This window comes from Neovison vison, chromosome 7, assembly GCF_020171115.1.
Source record: "Neovison vison isolate M4711 chromosome 7, ASM_NN_V1, whole genome shotgun sequence".
Classification (NCBI taxonomy): Eukaryota; Metazoa; Chordata; class Mammalia; order Carnivora; family Mustelidae; genus Neogale; species Neogale vison.
Genome location: NC_058097.1, coordinates 154,181,208 through 154,201,531, shown reverse-complemented (window position 1 = coordinate 154,201,531; position 20,324 = coordinate 154,181,208). Strand labels below are relative to the sequence as shown.

Here is a 20,324-nt window from a genome sequence, read left to right as displayed (position 1 = left end):
ATAATCTCTTCCAGTCCCGTCCATGTTGATAGAAAAGTTGGGTATTCATCTTTTCTGATGGAGGCATAATACTCCATAGTGTATATGGACCACATCTTCCTTATCCATTCATCTGTTGAATGGCAAGTTGGTTCTTTCCACAGTTTGGTGACTGTAGCCATTGCTGCTAGGAATATTGGGGTACAGATGACCCTTCTTTTCACTACTTCTCTATCTTTGGGGTAAATACCCAGTAGTGCAATGGCAGGGTCATAGGGAAGCTCTCTTTTTAATTTCTTGAGGAATCTCCACGCTGTTCTCCAAAGTGGCTGCACCAACTTGCATTCCCACCAACAGTGGAAGAGGGTTCCCCTTTCTCCACATCCCCTCCAACACATGTCATTTCCTGTCTTGCTAATTTTGGCCATTCCAACTGATGTAAGGTGGTATCTCAATGTGGTGTTAATTTGCATCTCCATGATGGCTAGTGATGATGAACATTTTTCATGTGTCTGATAGCCATTTGTATGTCTTCATTGGAGAAGTGTCTGTTCATATCTTCTGACCATTTTTTGATATGATTGTATGTTTTGTGTGTGTTGAGTTTGAGGAGTTCTTTATAGATCCTGGATATCAACCTTTGGTCTGTATTGTCATTTGCAAATACCTTCTCCCATTCCGTGGGTTGGCTCTTTGTTTTGTTGACTGTTTCCTTTGCTGTGCAGAAGCTTTTGATCTTAATGAAGTCTCAAAAGTTCAACTTTTCGCTTTTGTTTCCTTTGCATTTGGAGACATATCTTGAAAGAAGTTGCTGTGGCTGATATCGAAGAGGTTACTGCCTATGTTCTTCTCTAGGATTCTGATGGATTCCTGTCTAACATTGAGGTCTTTTATCCATTTTGAGTTTATCTTTGTGTACGGTCTAAGAGAATGGTCGAGTTTCATTCTTCTACATATAGCTGTCCAGTTTTCCTAGCACCATTTCTTGAAGAGACTGTCTTTTCCCCACTATATATTTATTCCCGTTCTGTCAAGATTATTTGACCATAGAGTTGAGGGTCCATATCTGGTCTCTCTACTCTGTTCCACCGGTCTATGTGTCTGTTTTGATGCCAGTACCATGCTGTCTTGGTGAGCACAGCTTTGTAGTAGAGCTTGAAATCAGGTAACATGATGCCCCCCCCCCCCCGTTTTATTTTTGTTTTTCAACATTTCCTTAGCGATTCGGGGTCTCTTCTGATTCCATACAAATTTTTGGATTATTTGCTCCAGATCTTTGAAAAATACCTGTGGAATTTTGATCAGAATGGCATTAAAAGTATAGATTGCTCTAGGCAGTATAGACATTTAAAAAAAAATTTTTTTAATTTATTTTTTATTTTCAACATAACAGTATTTATTATTTTTGCACCACACCCAGTGCTCCATGCAATCCATGCCCTCTATAATACCCACCACCTGGTACCCCGACTTCCCACCCCCCGCCCCTTCAAAACCCTCAGATTGTTTTCAGAGTCCATAGTCTCTCATGGTTCACCTCCCCTTCCCAATTTCCCCCAACTCCCTTTTCCTCTCTAACTCCCCATGTCCTCCATGCTATTTGTTATGCTCCACAAATAAGTGAAATCATATGATAATTGACTCTCTGTGCACTCCTGGGTATTTACCCCAAAGATACAGATGTCGTGAAAAGAAGGGCCATCTGTACCCCAATGTTTATAGCAGCAATGGCCACGGTCGCCAAACCGTGGAAAGAACCAAGATGCCCTTCAACGGACGAATGGATAAGGAAGATGTGGTCCATATACACTATGGAGTATTATGCCTCCATCAGAAAGGACGAGTGCTGAGTGAAATAAGTCAAGCAGAGAGAGTCAATTATCATATGGTTGATATCATATCAATTATCACTTATTTGTGGAGCATAAAAAAAGCATGGAGGCCATGGGGAGTTAGAGAGAAAGGGGTTGGGGTAAATTGGAAGGGGGGGTGAAGAGATTATAGACTTTTTAACAATGTTCGTTCTGCCGATCCAAGATCATGGAATGGTCTTCCATCGTTTTGTGTCTTCTTCAATTTCTTTCAAGAGTGTTCTGTAGTTCCTCGAGTACAGATCCTTTACCTCTTTGGTTAGGTTTATTCCCAGATATCTTATGGTTCTTGGTGCTATAGTAAATGGAATCGATTCTCTAATTTCCCTTTATGTATTTTCATTGTTAGTGTATAAGAAAGCCACTGATTTCTGTACATTGACTTTGTATCCTGCCATATTACTGAATAGCTGTATGAGTTCCAGTAGTTTGGGGGTGGAGTCTTTGGGTTTTCCATATAAAGAATTATATCTTCTGTGAAGAGAGAGAGTTTGACTTCTTCTTTGCCAACTTGGATACCTTTTATTTCTCTTTGCTGTCTGATTGCTGTTACTAGGACTTCTAATACTATGTTGAACAAGAGTGGTGAGAGTGGGCATCCTTGTTATGTTCCTGATCTCAATGGGATCTCAAGCGTTTTACCATTGAGGATGATATTTGCTGTGGGTCTTTCATAGATAGATTTGATGAAGTTGAGGAATGTTCCCTCTATCCCTATACTTTGAAACTATTTAATCAGGAAGGGATGCTGGATTTTGTCAAATGCTTTTTCTGCATCAATTGAGAGGACCATGTGGTTCTTCTCTCTTCTCTTATTGATTTGTTCTTTCACATTGATTGATTTGTGAATGTTGAAGCCCAGGGATGAATCCCACCTGGTCATGTGGATAATCTTTTTAAAGTGCTGTAGCATCCATATTCATCAGTGATATTGGTCTGAAGTTCTCCTTTCTGATAGGGTCTTTGCCTGGTTTGGAGATCAGAGTAATGCCGGCTTCATAGAAAGAGTCTGGAAGTGTTCCTTCTACTTCAATTTTTTGAAACAGCTTCAGGAGAATAGGTGTTATTTCTTCTTTGAAAGTTTGGTATAATTCCCCAGGGACTCCATCAGGTCCTGGGCTCTTGTTTTTTGGGAGGTTTTTGATCACTTCTTCAATCTTGTTACTAGATATCTGTCTATTCAGGTTGTCAATTTCTTCCTGGTTCAATTTTGGGAGTTTAGAGTTTTCCAGGAATGCATCCATTTCATCTAGATTGCTTAACTCATTGGCATATAACTGTTGATAATAACTTCTGATGATTGTTTCTACTTCCTTGGTGTTGGTTGTGATCTCTCCCTTTTCATTCATCATTTTATTAATTTTGGCTTTCTCTCTTCTTTTGGATTAGAGTGGTCAATGGTTTATTGATCTTATTGATTCTTTCAAAAAACCAGCTTCTAGTTTCATTGATACGTTCTACTGTATCTCTGGTTTCTACCTCATTGTTCTCAGCTCTAATCTTGATTTTTTCCTTTCTTATATGTGGAGTTGGTTTGATTTGTTGTTGGCTCTCCAGCTCTTTAAGGTATAGAGACAGCTGATGTGTTCTGGATTTTTCAGTTTTTTTGAGAGAGACTTGGGTGGCTATGTATTTCCCCCTTAGGACCGCCTTTGCTGTATGCCATAGGTTTTGGACTGAAGTGTCTTCATTCTCATTGGTTTCCATGAATTGCTTCAGTTCTTCTTTGATCTCCTGGTTGATCCAAGCATTCTTAAGCAAGGTGGTCTTTAGCTTCCAGGTGTTTGAGTTCCTTCTGAACTTTTCCTTGTGAATGAGCTCCAGTTTCAAAGCGTTGTGATCTGAGAATGTGCAGGGAATGATCTCAGTCTTTTGGTATCGGTTGAGTCCTGATTTGTGACCCAGTATGTGGTCTATTCTGGAGAAGGTTCCATGTGCACTTGAGAAGATTGAGTATTCTGTTGTTTTCGGGTGAAATGTTCTATATATATCTATGAGGTCCATCTGGTCCAATGGGTCATTCAATGCCCTTGTTTCTTTATTGATTTTCTCCTTCGATGATCTTTTTATTTCTGAGAGAGACGTGTTAAGATCTCCTACTCTTAATGTGTTCATATCAGTATGACTCTTTTTCTTCATTCACAGATTTCTTATGTAATTGGCTGCTTCCATATTGGTGCCATAGATATTTACAATTGTTAGGTCATCTTGGTGGATAGTCCCTTTAAGAATGATGTAGTGTCCTTCTGTATCTCTGACTACAGTCTTTAGTTTAAAATCTAATTTGTCTGCTATGAGAATCGCTACCCCAGCCTTCTTTTGAGGCTCATTGGCATGAATGATGCTTCTCCATCCCTTCACTTTCAGTCTGTGTGTATCCTTAGGTTCAAAATGGGTCTCTTGTAGACTACATATGGATGGGTCCTGTCATTTTATCCAATCTGCAACCCTGTGCCATTTTATGGGTGTATTTAGGCCTTTCACATTGAGAGTGATTATTGATAGATATGTTTTTATTGACATCGTGTTTACCTTTGAAGTCTTTCTTTCTGTAGATTGTCTCTATATATCTGTTCAATGCTATCCTTAGGATTTTTCCTCTTTTATAGGACCCCCCTCCTTAATATTTCCTGCAGTGTCAGCTTGGTGGTTGCATAGTCTTTTAAGCCTTGCCGGTCTTGGAAACTCTTTATCTCTGCATACATTTTGAATGTTAGTCTTGCTGGATAAAGTATTCTTAGCTGCATGTTCTTCTCATTTAGTGCCCTGAATACATCTTGCCAGCCCTTTCAGACTTTCCAGCTCTCTGTGGACAGGTCTGACGTTATTCTGATTGGCTTTCCTCTCTACATAAGGAACTTCTTTATCCCGGCTGCTTTCAAGAGGGTCTGCCTACAATTATAATTCTTCATTCTTACTATTAGGTGTCTTGAGGACTTTTGAGAATCCATAATCTTGGGGGGAAACCGTTCTGCCTCTAGTACATGAACGCTGGTTCCTTTCGTGAGATTGGGAAAATATTCATGAAGAAATTGTTCCACTGTATCTTTTAGACTTCTTTCTTTCTCCTCCCCTTCAGGGATTCCAATAATTTTGATGCTGGAACATTTCATGGCATCATTTATTTCCCTGATTCTTTTTTTGTGGCTTCTAAGCTGTTTGTTCCAGGATTCCTCCTGATCCTTTCTCTTTGTCTTCCAGATCACTAATTCTATCTTCTGTCTCAGTTACCCTAGCTTTGAGAGAATTTAGATTAGATTGGAACTCATTGAGAGCATTTTGAACATCATCTCTGGTGGCTTTCAGTTCTGCTTAACATTGTGAACATCATCCCTGGTGGCTTTCACTTCTGCCCTAATCAATTCCATTTGGTCACCCACGGTTTTCTCCAACCTAGCTATTGCCTGGATAATTGTTAGCCTGAATTCCCTTTCTGACATATTGTCTATGTTGATAGCCATTAGCTCTGTTGCAGAAGGCCCACCCTCTGTATTTTTCCTCTGTGGGCATTCCTCCTCCTAGTCATCTTGGTGAGTGATGACTGAATGGATGTACCTGGATATATGGACCGTGGTGCAGTCAAGGTGCACCCTGGAACGCTTCTGAGTAATCAGGATTCCTCACCCAAATGAGAGAAAAAAGAAAAGAAAAAGAAAAAGAGAGAGAGAGAGAATCAGGAAAAACAAGGGAAGATAAAAGAAAAGGCTCAACCCAAATGGGCCCCAAGGTAAGATTTATGAAGTATACAAACAAAAACAGACAAACAAAAAGACTGATAAAAGTATGTGACACGAGAAAAAAAAATATATATATACATATATAGCAAAAAAAAAAGGAAGAACCTCGTCAAAAAGAACCCCAAGTATAAGATTTATATATTATCAGGACAAACACAAATACATAGAAACACTGGCTAAGGGAAAAGATGGAAGAGTGGTTATAAATTCTCAGTGTGGGCGAGGAAGATTATTTTGATTCTTTTTGGATGTATCTTGATATCTTTGTTAAAGGACTCAACTTTCCTAAGATTAAGGGAGATTAAAAATTGGTTTACCTATAGGGGTAGCATTGATTGGGAAAAGGGGGTTACCTTGAAGTTTAACTCTATATGAATATTTGAAAATAAAAATAAAAAAAGAATAAACTAGACTAAAATAAACTAAAATTAAAAGAAATTAACAAAATAGAAAAGAAAAAGAAAAACATGGGTGTATGTATCAAAAAGTTCAGGTTAGAAGGCTATTATGGAATTTGATGTACTGGACATCTCACTGTGATGGTAAATGGGCAAATTATCTATATTTAAAAAAATGAATGAGGATAGTGGGAATGAGTTAAAATAATATTTGTATCTTTGAAGTATTGGTGGTTGTTTTCTTGTTGTTGTTGTTTTCATTCCTGGTTGGTTTTCTGGGGGAGGGACCTGCCACATGGGTTTTCAGTCAGTGATGTTCCCTGAGTAAAATCCCTCGCCCCCCTCAAGGGGGTGGGCTCTGAGGAAATCGTTTTTTTGTGTGTGTTTTTTTGTTTTTTTTACTTTTACTTTTTTATTTTTTGAAAGTTAATTCCAGTATAGTTAAGGTATAGTGCTATATTAGTTTCAGGCATAGAATATAGTGATTCAACAATTCCATACATTACTCAGTGCTCATCCTGACAGGAATACTTTTAATCCCCTTCACCAATACAATAACTCATCCCCGCACCCACCTTCCTCTGATGACCATCAGTTTGTTCTCTATAGTTAAATCTAGGAAACCGTTATTTCAGGCTTTTGTTCTCTGGAGGTTTTTATTTATTTTTTTTTTTTTTTCGTTTTTTGTTTGTTTTTTTCTCTCGCCTTGACAGCTTTTGATGGTTTTTAGAAGTTTAGAGGAAAGCAAACTGCACCCCGACTTCCCTCTCAGAGAGAAACCTCAGTCTGCTCCCGTGTGGGTGCTGCAGAGCTGCTGGCAGAGCAGGTTCCGAGTTGCAGTCCCTGGGGATGCAGGATCTCCTCCTTGTACCCAAAGCCATGGCAGCGGCAGCTTTCTGGGCAGCTCCAGACCACCAGAGAGGTTCCAAGCAGCGATTGCACACTGAGATTTTCCTGCTGGCCTGGACTGGGAGTGCCTGGTCTTTCCAGGTCTGAGAGTACCAGGCTGGCACCTGCCCGCACCTCTCCCAGGGGAGGGTGTGGGACCCAAGCGTCTCAGGCTCTGATAGCACAGTGCAGCATTCTGCCCTTTGGCAAGGCTCCCAGCCCCTCACAGGAGCTGGACTCCCACGTGTTCTCAGGCACACTGGCGGCTCAGGGACTAAGACTTGGTTTCTCTGCCGCACTCTCTCTGGCTCAGCACCAGAGGTGGCTGTCCTGGGTCCGGGGACTTAAGCCCCTGTTCCTAAATGCCCCAATTCCCACAACTTCCACCCCACAATCCTTTGCTCTTTTTGAGTACTTTCAACCAGACTCCAAGTTAATGCTGGTCTCCAGAAGCAGGGCACTCTCGTATAGGGGTATTACTTTCCAATTGGTCACCTCTGGTGGCTCCCTCCCCCTTTTTTTAATCCTCCAATATCAGTCCAATATTCACACTCCACTTTACCTGCCCACTGGCATCTTCTGCCCTTGTAGAGATCCAGACGTATATAATTCTGATCTCAGCCTGATTTCATGGGTGATCAGAGTTCTTTGGAAGGTAATCAGCTCACTTTAAGGTACAGTTTGAAACCGTGCCTCCTCCTACTTCCCCGCCATCTTGTCTCCTCTCAATGTGTTTTTTTTTTTTTAAGATTTTTTAAAATTTTATTTTTCATTTTCAGTATAACAGTATTCATTATTTTTGCACCACTCCCAGTGCTCCATGCAATCCGTGCCCTCTATAATACCCACCACCTGGTACCCCGACCTCCCACCCCCCACCCCTTCAAAACACTCAGATTGTTTTTCAGAGTCCATAGTCTCTCATGGTTCACCTCCCCTTCCATTTTCCCCCCAATTCCTTCTCCTCTCTATCTCCCCATGTCCTCCATGCTATTTGTTATGCTCCACAAATAAGTGAAACCATATGATAATTGACTCTCTCTGCTTGACTTATTTCATTCAGCATAATCTCTTCCAGTCCCGTCCATGTTGCTACAAAAGTTGGGTATTCATCCTTTCTGATGGAGGCATAATACTCCATAGTGTATATGGACCACATCTTCCTTATCCATTCATCCGTTGAAGGGCATCTTGGTTCTTTCCAACAGTTTGGCGACTGTGGCCATTGCTGCTATAAACATAGGGGGTACAGATGGCCCTTCTTTTCACTACATCTGTATCTTTGGGGTGAATACCCAGTAGTGCAATTGCAGGGTCATAGGGAAGCCTCTTTGGAGAACACTGTGGAGATTCTTCAAGAAATTAAAAATAGAACGTCCCCATGACCCTGCAATTACACTACTGGGTATTTACCCTAAAGATATAAATTTTATTTATTTATTTTTTAAAAGATTTTATTTATTTGACAGAGAGAGACAGCAAGAGAGGGGAACACAACAAGGGAGAGTGGGAGAGGGAGAAGCAGTCTTTCTGCTGAGCAGGGAGCTGGATGCAGGGCTGGATCCCAGGACTCCGGGATCTTGACCTGAGCTTAAGGCAGTTGCTTAACTTAACCCAGGCATCCCTGATTCCCCTTTTTTTTTTTTTTTTTAATTTAACCCTCAAAGAAAACATACTAGATTGGATTTCAAAGTGTATTTGTCCACAAGATTTTTTTAAAAATCAGCATTATTTTGGATAACTCTTGGTTTTGCTATAAGGATGAAAGGAAATTCAAATCTCCTCTAAAGGGGACCCTGGGCAACAAAAAGCGACAGTATCTAATATCACAGATATAATCCTGAAAAAAAGAATATAGAGCAGAAATTGAAAGGAGAATATATAAGAATGCAGGCTCTCAAGATTTTGTTCAGAATTTTCCTCCAGCTCTTTATTTTTGTGATACAGTTATTGAATGTCTTCTCTGCCTCTCCAGGACCACTCCATAATCTGTATCCTGGATAACTCATAAGTAGGCACTGCATCAATATCCTTTTTTGCCCTTTGGTATCTGGTTGGGTTAAAAAAATAGGAAAGTACCATCTGAGAGAGTAGGGCAGGAATCAAGTCAGGATATTCTGGGTTCTACCTGCTCTCTCCTTTCTGGTAACCTGTCAGTCATATGGGATGAGGGATTCCTTCAAAATAAGTTGGAGTTCCTCTCAGTAGCCTTCTTCATAATGCTCTCTGAGTCTCTAGATTCCATGAACTACTTCTTGTCTTCAGGTCAAAAAACTGTAAATATCCCTCACTTGTACTATCTTTATTATTCCTTGTGGTTTCCCCACAGTGTGCCTAACATTTGTTGTAATACAAGGAACCTAGCCCGAGTTTGCCAACTACTTTTTCCTAAACCCTAACAATATAGCCAATAAGCAGCCCTATCTTTTCCTGAAGATTCATCTACTTAAACTTAATTTCACTTTATATAATAATACACAATACATAATACATAACATATGATATTTAACATATATGTATATATAATTATATATAATATTTACATATAATTATACATATATAATCATATATATAATTTTATTGGTTTTATTGTTTAACTTTTGAGATAAGCAGTTATTCCTTGGAACTCCAATTTCTCAAAGACTTTAAAATTATACTCAAATATGTCTCAAAGTAGCTAATTTTGTAGTTGGTGAAAAAGAAGAAGACATACTTCACAAAAGATTTAAAAATGGTCAATAAGTGCTGGTTATATGAACAACATTATTAATCGTGAGTAAAGGGAAAACTGAAAACCTAGAAGAACTGATTCTCACTCACTAGAGTAGCTAAAATTCAAAAGACCAAGAGACCAAAAGACCAAAAGATGAAAATGTGTAGCATTTGGAACTCTCATATTTGTTGGTAAAATTATAAATATCACAAACCACTGAGGAACACTGTTGGGAATTTTCTTAAAACTTGGCATGTGGAATATGGAAGGTTCTCTAAGCATTTGGAATTTATTTGGAAATTTGTTTTGTTTTGTTTTGGATTTTTTTTTTTTTTTTTGAGGGGGAACCAAGATACTATCAAAGCTCTGACTAAATATCATGACTTTTGGATTAAAAACCACTTAGTAGGTTAATGTTGGAACAGATTTGAGAAGACAGTGAATTTGGATTAAATTTCATGAATGTTTAGTTCTTTAGGTGTAACTGAATTATGCCTACTCCTAGGGCACTGATAGATAACAGAGTTAGAGACAAGAAGCACTAATATTCAATGAGCTAGACTGGTTTCTACATTCTGTAAAGTACCAAGGATGCATAAAGGATTCCTTTATGGGAGGCAGAAGAGGTTTATAGAAAATAGCAATGTCTTGGAATATCTAATAATAATAATCTAATAAATAATCTTGGAATAATCTAATAAAATATAATTAAATGTGGAGGTGTAATTTTCTCATTTCCTCAGCTATTTTTTTCTTTTGTATATTTTTTCCTCTTAGCTCATAAATATTTGCTATTAACTAGCCTGTGTGTAAATGTGGTTAATGCTTGCAGACACTAGTAAATGTATGCCATATTTAACACAAACATAAGCATGTGTATAGACATACATATACACACAGCTTCATACACAAACCAATTCTCAAACTGCATACAGATTATTCCCAGGACACTGAGTCCATGCTCCAGGTCCAGCACAGCATTACTTTGACACAGATCACGAGTGAGAAGGGAAGTTAGAAATTGCACTGAGACTGGACGTAAAAATGTATGCAGGGAAGATGGCGGGGAAGTAGGAGGAGGCACCATTTCAACCTGTACCCTAAAGTGAGCTGATTACCTTCCAAAGAACTCTGATCACCCACAAAATCAGCCTGAGATCAGAATTATACACGTCTGGATCTCTACAGGGGCAGAAGACGCCAGTGGGCAGGCAAAGTGGAGTGTGAACGTTGGACTGATATCAGAAAATAAACAAAAGGGGGGGAGCCACCAGTGACAACTGATTGGAAAGTAATACCCCAATATGAGAGTGCCCAGCATCTGGGGACCAGCATTAACTTGGAATCTGATTGAAAGCACTCAAAGAGAGCAAAGGATCACGGGGGGTGGGGATTGTGGGAATCTGGGTGGCTAGGGACAGGGATTTAAGTCCCAGGACCCAGAACATCCTCCCCTGGCGCTAAGCCAGAGAGAGTGCAGTGGAGAAACCAGGTCTTGGTCCCTGAGCCACCTGTGCGCCCGAGAACACGCCGGGGTCTGGCTCCTGTGAGGGGCTGGGAGACATGCCAGATGGCAGAACATGGAGCCATCCTACAGAGCCTGAGATGGGCGTGCGCCCCTCACCCTCCCCTGAAAGAAGTGTGTGAAGGCCCAGCCTGGCACTCTTAGAACCCCGCCATTCCACCAGAGCCTGAGATGCTTGCACGACCCTACCCCCCCCCCCCGCCCCCGAGAGAAGTGCGAACAAGCCCGGAGCTTTTAGACCCAGAAAGACCAGGCACTCCCATCCCGGGTCAGTGGGAAAATCTCAGTGTGCAATCACTGCTTGGAACCTCTCTGGCGGTCTGGAGCTGCCCAGACAGCCACTGCTGCTGTGGTTTTGGATACAAGCAGAAGATCCTGTATCCCCAGGACCGTGGCTCAGAACCTGCTCTGCCAGCGGCCAAGGGGGAATTTATGTGGGCTCTGCAGCACCCACAGGAGAGCAGACTGAGGCTTCTCTCTGAGAGGGGGATCAGGGTGCAGTTTGCTTTCCTCTAAACCTACAAAAACCATCAAAAGCGGTCAAGGAGAGAGAAAGGAAAAAAAAAAAAAGTGAGCAAACATAAAAACCTCCAGAGAACAAAAGCCTGATAAAACCGGTTTCCTCAGAGTCCACCCCCTTGAGGGGGGCGGGAGGACTTAACTCAGGGAACATAACTGACTGAAAACCCACTTGGCAGGCCCCTCCCCCAGAAAACAAACCAGGAAAGAAAAAAAAAAATGACAAGAGAACAACCACCACCACTTCATAGGACAACTTTTATTTTTAATTTGTTCCCACTATTCTGGCTCATTTTTTTGTATAGATAATTTTTAACCTATTTACCATCACAGTGAGATGTCCAGTACATCAAATTCCATAGTAACCTTTTAATCTGAACTTTTTGATACAGACACCTGTTTTTCTTTTGCATTTCTACTTTTAAATTTCTTTTTTTTTTTAATTTTAGTTTAGTTTAGTCTAGTTTATTCATTTTTATTTTCTAATATTCATATAGAGTTAAACTTCAAGGTAATCCCCTTTTCCCAATCAATGCTACCCCTATAGGGAAACCACTTTTTAATACCTCTTAATCTTAAGAAAGTTGAGTCACTTAACAGAGATATCAAGATACATCCAGGAAGAATCAAAACAACCTTCCTCACTCACACTGAGAATTTATAACCACTCTCCCATCTTTTTCTTCCACCAGTGTTTCTGTGTTTGTCCTGCATATACTTTTATCAGTCTTTTTGTTTGTATACCTCATAAATCTTACCTTGGGGCCCACTTGGGCTGGACCTTCACTTTTATCTTCCCTTTTTTTCCTGTCTCTCTCTCTTTCTTTTTTTCTTTTCTTTTTTTTTCTCATTTGTGTGGGGAATCCTGATTGCTCAGAAGCATTCCAGGGTGCAACTTGACTGTACCACGTTCGATACATCCAGGTACATCCATTCAGCCATCTCTCACCAAGATGACTAGGAGGAGGAATGCCCAACAGAAGAAAAATACAGAGGATGGACCTTCTGCAACAGAGCTAGTGGCTATCAACATAGACAATATGTCGTAAAGAGAATTCAGGCTAACAATTATCCAGGCAATAGCTATCTATGTTGGAGAAATCCATGGGTGACCAAATGGAATTGATTAGGGCTGAACTGAAAGCGACCAGAGATGATGTTCATAATGTTAGGGCAGAGCTGAAAGATACCAGGGATGAGGTTCACAATGCTCTCAATGAGTTCCAACCTAATCTAAATTCTCTCAAAGCTAGGGTAACTGAGACAGAAGATAGAATTAGTGATCTGGAGGACAAACAGATAGAGAGAAAGGATCAGGAGGAAGCCTGGAACAAACAGCTTAGAAGCCACGAAAAAAGAATCAGGGATATGAATGATGCCATGGAAAGTTCCAACATCAGAATTATTGGAATCCATGAAGGGGAGGAGAAAGAAAGAAGTCTAGAAGATATAGTAGAACAAGTTCTTCATGAAAATTTTCCCAATCTCGCGAATGGAATCAGCGTTCATGTACTAGAGGCCGAACGGTCTCCACGCAAGATTATAGATTCCAGAAAAACATCAAGGCACCTGATAGTCAAATTGAGGAGTCATAATTGTAGATATAATCTCTTGAAAGCTGCTAGGACAAAGAGGTTCCTTACTTACAGAGGAAAGCCAATCAGAATAACGTCAGACCTGTCCACAGAGACCTGGAAAGCCTGAAAGGGCTGGCAAGATATATTCAGGGCACTAAATGAGAAGAACATGCAGCCAAGAATACTTTATCCAGCAAGACTGACATTCAAAATGTATGCAGAGATAAAGAGTTTCCAAGACCGGCAAGGCTTAAAAGACTATGCAACCACCAAGCCGACACTGCAGGAAATCTTATGGGGGGTTTTATAAAGGAGGAAAAATCCTAAGAATAGCATTGAACAGAAATATAGAGACAATCTACAGAAAGAAAGACTTCAAAGGTAACACGATGTCAATAAAAACGTATCTATCAATAATCACTCTCAATGTGAATGGCCTACAAGCACCCATAAAATGGCACAGGGTTGCAGATTGGATAAAATGACAGGACCCATCCATATGTAGTCTACAAGAGACCCATTTTGAACCTAAGGATACACACAGACTGAAAGTGAGGGATGGAGAAGCATCTTTCATGCCAACGGGCCTCAAAGAAGGCTGGGGTAGCGATTCTCATAGCAGACAAATTAGATTTTAAACTAAAGACTGTAGTCAGAGATACAGAAGGACACTACATCATTCTTAAAGGGACTATCCACCAAGATGATCTAACAATTGTAAGTATCTATGCCCACAATATGGGAGAAGCCAATTACATAAGAAAACTGTGAATGAAGATAAAGAGTCATACTGATATGAATACATTAATAGTAGGAGATCTTAACACGCCTCTCTCAGAAATAAAAAGATCATCGAAGGAGAAAATCAATAAAAAAACAAGGGCATTGAATGACCCATTGGACCAGATGGACCTCATAGATATATATAGAACATTCCACCCGAAAACAACAGAATACTCATTCTTCTCAAGTGCACATGGAACCTTCTCCAGAATAGACCACATACTGGGTCACAAATCAGGACTCAACCGATACCAAAAGACTGAGATCATTCCCTGCACATTCTCAGATCACAACGCTTTGAAACTGGAGCTCAATCACAATGAAAAGTTCAGAAGGAACTCAAACACCTGGAAGCTAAAGACCACCTTGCTTAAGAATGCTTGGATCAACCAGGAGATCAAAGAAGAACTGAAGCAATTCATGGAAACCAATGAGAATGAAGACACTTCAGTCCAAAACCGGTCCTAAGGGGACCAAAGGCGGTCCTAAGGGGGAAATACATAGCCACCCAACTCTCTCAAAAAAACTGAAAAATCCAGAACACATCAGCTGTCTCTATACCTTAAAGAGCTGGAGAGCCAACAACAAATCAAACCAACTCCACATATAAGAAAGGAAATAATCAAGATTAGAGCTGAGAACAATGAGGTAGAAACTAGAGATACAGTAGAATGTATGAATGAAACTAGAAGCTGTTTTTTTGAAAGAATCAATAAGATCGATAAACCATTGGCCACACTAATCCAAAAGAAAAGAGAGAAAGCCCAAATTCATAAAATTATGAAGGAAAAGGGAGAGATCACAACTAACACCAAGGAAGTGGAAATCAGAAGTTATTATCTACAGTTATATGCCAATGAGTTAAGCAACCTAGAAGAAATGGATGCATTCCTGGAAAACTCTAAACTCCCAAAATTGAACCAGGAAGAAATTGACAACCTGAATAGACTGATATCTAGTAACGAGATTGAAGAAGTGATCAAAAACCTCCCAAAAAACAAGAGCCCAGGACCTGATGGAGTCCCTGGGGAATTCTACAAAACTTTCAAAGAAGAAATAACACCTATTCTCCTGAAGCTGTTTAAAAAATTGAAGTAGAAGGAACACTTCCAGACTCTTTCTATGAAGCCAGCATTACTCTGATGCCCAGACCAGGCAAAGACCCTATTAGAAAGGAGAATTTCAGACCAATATCACTGATGAATATGGGTGCTAAGATTCTCAACAAGATCCTAGCAATCAGGATCCAACAGCACATTAAAAAGGTTATCCACCATGACCAGATAGGATTAATTCCTGGTCTACAAGGATGGTTCAAAATTTGCAAATCAATTAGCAATAATCATGCCTCGGATAAACCTCATTAGCTACAATACTGCCACTGTGCAAAACTCAACATTTGCAAATCAATCAATGTGATAGAACAAATCAATAAGAGAAGAGAGAAGAACCACATGGTCCTCTCAATTGATGCAGAAAAAGCATTTGACAAAATCCAGCATCAGTTCCTGATTAAAAAGGTTCACAGTATAGGGATAGAGGGAACATTCCTCAACTTCATCAAATCTATCTATGAAAGACCCACAGCAAATATCATCCTCAATGGGAAAAAGCTTGCAGCCTTCCCTTTGAGATCAGGAACATGACAAGGATGCCCACTCTCACCACTCTTGTTCAACATAGTATTAGAAGTCCTAGCAACAGCAATCAGACAACAAAGAGAAATAAAAGGTGTCCAAATTGGCAATGAAGAAGTCAAACTCTCTCTCTTCAAAGATATGATTCTTTATATGAAAAACCCAAAAGACTCAACCCCCAAACTACTAGAACTCATACAGCTATTCAGTAACATGGCAGGATACAAAGTCAATGTACAGAAATCAGTGGCTTTCTTATACACTAACAATGAAAATACAGAAAGGGAAATTAGAGAATCAATTCCATTTACTATAGCACCAAGAACCATAAGATACCTGGGAATTAACCTAACCAAAGATGTAAAGGATCTGTACTCGAGGAACTACAGAACACTCATGAAAGAAATTGAAGAAGATACAAAAAGATGGAAGACCATTCCATGCTCTTGGATTGGAAGAATAAACATTGTTAAAATGTCTATACTGCCTAGAGTAATTTATACTTTTAATGCTATTCCAATCAAAATTCCACCGGTATTTTTCAAATAGCTGGAACAAATAATCCAAAAATTTGTATGGAATCAGAAGAGACCCCAAATCTCTAAGGAAATGTTGAAAAACAAAAATAAAATGGGGGCATCACGTTACCTGATTTCAAGATTTACTACAAAGCTGTGATCACCAAGACAGCATGGTACTGGCATAAAAACAAACACAGACCAGTGGAACAGAGTAGAGAGACCAGATATGGACCCTCAACTCCATGGTCAAATAATCTTCGACAAAGCAGGAAAAAATATACAGTGGAAAAAAGTCTCTTCAATAAATGGTGCTGGGAAAACTGGACAGCTATATGTAGAAGAATGAAACTCAACCAATCTCTTACACTGTATACAAAGATAAACTCAAAATGGATAAAAGACCTAAATGTTAGAAAGGAATCCATCAGAATCCTAGAGGAGAACATAGGCAGTAATCTCTTCGATATCAGCTACAGCAAGTTCTTCCAAGATATGTCTCCAAAGGCAAAGGAAACAAAAGCGAAAAAATGAACTTTTGGGACTTCATCAACATCAAAAGCTTCTGCACACAGAGGAAACAGTCAACAAAACAAAGAGGCAACCCACTGAATGGCAGAAGATATTTGCAAATGACAGTACAGACAAAAGGTTGATATCCAGGATCTATAACGAACTCCTCAAATTCAACACACGCAAAACAGACAATCATACCAAAAAATGGGCAGAAGATATGAACAGATACTTCTCCAATGAAGACATACAAATGTCTATCAGACACATGAAAAAACGTTCATCATCACTAGCCTTCAGGAAGGTTCAAATTAAAACCACATTGAGATACCACCTTACACCAGTTAGAATGGCCAAAATTAGCAAGACGGAAACAACATGTGTTGGAGGGGATGTGGAGAAAGGGGAACCCTCTTACACTGTTGGTGGGAATGCAAGTTGGTGCAGCCTGTTTGGAGAACGGTGTGGAGATTCCTCAAGAAATTAAAAATAGAACTTCCCTATGACTCTGCCATTGCACTCCTGAGTATTTACCCCAAAGATATAGATGTAGTGAAAAGAAGGGTCATCTGTACCCCAATGTTCATAGCAACAATGGCCACGGTCGCCAAACTGTGGAAAGAACCAAGATGCCCTTCAATGGACAAATGAATAAGGAAGATGTGGTCCATATACACTATGAAGTATTATGCCTCCATCAGAAAGGACAAATACCCAACTTTTGTATCAACATGGGTGGGACTGGAAGAGATTATGCTGAGTGAAATAAGTCAAGCAGAGAGAGCCAATTATCATATTTGTGGAGCATAACAAATAGCATGGAGGACAAGGGGAGATGGAGAGGAGAAGGGAGTTGAGGGAAATTGGAAGGGGAGGTGAACCGTGAGAGAGTATGGACTCTGAAAAACAATCTGAGGGTTTTGAAGGGGCGGGATGGGAGGTTGGGGGAACCAAGTGGTCGGTATTAGAGAGAGCACGGATTGCATGGAGCACTGGGTGTGGTGCAAAAACAATGAATACTGTTACGCTGAAAAGAAATTAAATAAATAAAAAATAAAAATTCAGAATGAAATTTAAAAAAGAAAATCATATGCAGGGACTACCCTACATTGTATGTAGTGCCTGGAGAAATATTTTTGTGGGGTTCCTGAATATATTAACAGTTTGACCACAAATGTATTATAATAGTCATGGATCTATTTGATATTAGTAATTTATCAGTGAAGATTTAGGATAATGGGTAGAGAATTAATTATATACTTGTAGTTTTCCAATCATTGCACATAAAGATTCTTTGTAGTTTCCAGGTAATTTCTTCTTTCTCTTTGGTTCCATGAGCTATCTTTTTTTTTTTTTATTTTTTTGAATTGTCAAATAGGCCATTACTTGCTGTTTCATATCTCCTGCCACAGAGGGAAGGTACTAACACTGTTATCACTTATAATGCCATGCTCTTCATAACAACGTAGATTATCTTGCCTCTAGCATTTCCAAATTCCATTTATTTAATGCTGATTGAATCACTACTCAAGATGCTGCATCATACATTTTACTACTTATGAAGAGCAGCTTCCAATGACTCTTTTTAAGGTTCTAGATGGTGATCTTTTTCAATTCTTATCACATTGCTCCCTTTCACAAGTGTCACCCGCTTGGAGTATAGGTGAGGCACATGGGAAGAATGAGAAGAGTACTTCCTTTCATACAAGGAATGCACCTACCTCATCTGACATTACTTAGCATTAACTCAGGAAAGCATGTCATCATATCAGTTGGAGATAAAATAAGACATAGATTGAAAGTACCTTGTGACATTGTCGAACAGTGGTCTCAAAAGCCACTGGAGTAGGTAGATGCAACCACCTCTGGAGGAATACCTGATGAGTGGTGTGGAGCTTGTGGAGGGGGTGGGATGATCAGTCTAGTTACCAGTGCCAAGGTAGGGAAGGCACTGAGGTAGACAATATCTGCTGCTCCCACTGCCATGCTTGGGTGCTGTAGCTATGAGGCAGCAGGATAAGTTGAACACAGATGGGTGGGAGTCAGTGAGTAGCTTTAACATGTAGCTCAAGCCTAAGGTTCAGGAGAGGAACAATGGTTAAATCAGAGGCCTGAACTCCTATGTCTGGCATAAGTGATGAGTGAGTGTCACGTCCAATCAATATGGCAGCACTACTGTGCTGGCTCCATCTCATGAACTTCCATGAGAGAAAAAACTTTTTTCTAGAAAAATATTACACGCTCATCACCAAGCCACTCTACTGAAACCAAGTCTGAGTCATGAGATCTCAGGACAACCCCAAAGATGTGGGTCACAGAGCTCCTTAGGGCAAATGACTGATTTCACAAGCTGGGAAAAGGAGAGTCATAGAATTCTCTAAAGAAGAGAATTCAGGTCTGGGTCCAAATGTGCTTTGTCTAGGCTCAGGGCAGCCTTCCCAAACAATATTGCTGTTCCTAGCTAGTCCCATGTACCAGAAGAAGACTTAGAAAATTTTGAGGAAGCTTCTCCAAAGCAGAGAGGTGCACTGGGAAGGGAACATAAGACAGGGCTTCTGCTGAGTGAGGTCTAAGTAGTGTGCTCATGATCCATCGCAGGGCCAGCATTATTGTGAACCCCAATCCACATTGTGTACACTATTACTTTTATACTGAATTTCCCCAATATCATATATAGATTTAACCAGAAAGTTACTTTAATATGCCTTTCTTATGATTGACAGAAGAAGAAGCTCTGTCTTTAGTGAGCTTATACATGGTACAGATATGGATGAGCAGGAAACTAACCAATCTTTACCACTCACCACCAATGGACCACACAGGTGAGGACTGTACCAATTTCAGTCACTCTGTTAACTTTTCTACTTCCTCCTGCACTTAGAGTTTCTTTAGTCACCTCTTTCTAATCACCAATACCAATCCTAGGCTACTTGCTCTCTCTCCCACTTTCCTAGATATCTCCACATGGAACCAATAGTGGAGCCTCTCATACATACACACATAAAATGTATTCAGCTTAATTGTCTTAAAAGGCTAAGAGTTTGTGGTCAAAGAGATACGTATATATCAGTGATATACTCTTGTTACATCAAAATGATGCTAAAAGTACATTTATTTTGTGTATACAAGTTCCTGCTTTTCTTTGGACCTTGGTTTTCTTGTTTGTAAAATAAAAGAGAAAGATTAGGAAAATTTTAATGACTTTCCAACATTAAAATACTTTGTTCCCACAAAATTTTAGGGCCATGAGATAGGCTAAAAAAACCTAAACAAACAAACAAACCACTTATTCATGCTCCCATGATGAAGGAAATTTCATAGGGTGCTATAGAACGTAAGAATTTTGCTTTGCCAGTGTCAAATCTCAGACCAAGAGCTGGCCAGATTCAGAGAAATTGACCAACTTACAGAAACTGAAATAGGTATTGTTGCTGTCTTTGTATTCTTGCCTATATCTGCATGATTTTCTGATATTCCTGATATGCTTTTGAGTATTTCACTTATTGTCATGAAAAACTAGAGAATGGTTCTAAAACAGAGGATATAATGGAAACTTCTGATTTCTTAGGAAGAGTGCCATGGTCAGTCACAAATTAAAGCTCAGTGCTCCTTTGATCTAGTTTGAAGCAAACCACATTCTTTAACTATAGCTGGAGTTTAGAAATG

The 20,324-nt window shown here is 39.8% G+C and overlaps 1 pseudogene; it reads right to left on the bottom strand.

The window, feature by feature from the left end:
• Positions 1-15,234: 15,234 nt before the first annotated feature.
• On the bottom strand, positions 15,235-15,383 carry LOC122914745 (annotated as a pseudogene).
• Between the last annotated feature and the right edge of the window lie 4,941 nt (positions 15,384-20,324).